We start from the raw sequence: 897 nt of genomic DNA, 5'->3' as shown, positions 1-897 counted from the left end.
ATATACACATATAGAGATCCGGATTTGGCATCATCCAGTAATTTTTTGCTAGTTTATTTATCTATGTGTCTTTACTCATGATGCTATATGAATACATGATGTGGTTTTAGAGGCAAGTTTTGACTGCTACTTCTTGTATGGTGGTATCTTTTAGATACCTTTAATAATAATTTTAATAATAATTATTAGAGATAAAGTTTTTTTCCCCATGATGTCCACTTGATATGATCGGTATTTTAAATAATGATCTTATCCTTATTTATATAGATTTATATATTTACTTCGTCATTATATTCACTGTGGTGGTATTTTGCCCATATGGCACGTATAGATACTGACGTTTTAACATGATAAGGCAAAAATGAATGCGTATTTTCAATAGCCATTTATACCAGCAAAATCATAGACTGGCCTATACTTAGATATTGGAGCAAATATATGTATTTAAATCTTAGGTAGATAAAATGTTGTTTGTAATGTGTGTTTAGAGCGTTCCACATTTTGCGGCGGTTAGATGTCCAGATCTTCCAACAAAATGTTTAGACATTGCATCTCTCAATTTCTGTAAGAACTGGCGTCGATATATTTTGTTGGGTCCTTACTGTAGGTAGCACTACGATTGGTACCGCTATGATTTCTAGAATCTGAGTTATATTCCTACGCAGTCACTCATGAGAAACGATAATTATAATGGATACTGAACTTTATTGTCACAAATAAACTGCAAGGAAGTCGTGCGAAAATATGTGCTAAAATACAAACTATATCCTAGTAATGCTTTCAATACAGAAGATGCCAGTATAAAAATCCATTCCCTATTTACACAAATAGAACATACACGTATGCACGTATGTACATGCAGGCGCACACACAGGTATTCACACCGCCTCATAAATC

Source organism: Octopus sinensis, linkage group LG19 (assembly GCF_006345805.1).
Source record: "Octopus sinensis linkage group LG19, ASM634580v1, whole genome shotgun sequence".
Classification (NCBI taxonomy): Eukaryota; Metazoa; Mollusca; class Cephalopoda; order Octopoda; family Octopodidae; genus Octopus; species Octopus sinensis.
The sequence above is the reverse complement of the archived record's forward strand: the minus strand, read 5'-3'. Positions refer to the sequence as shown.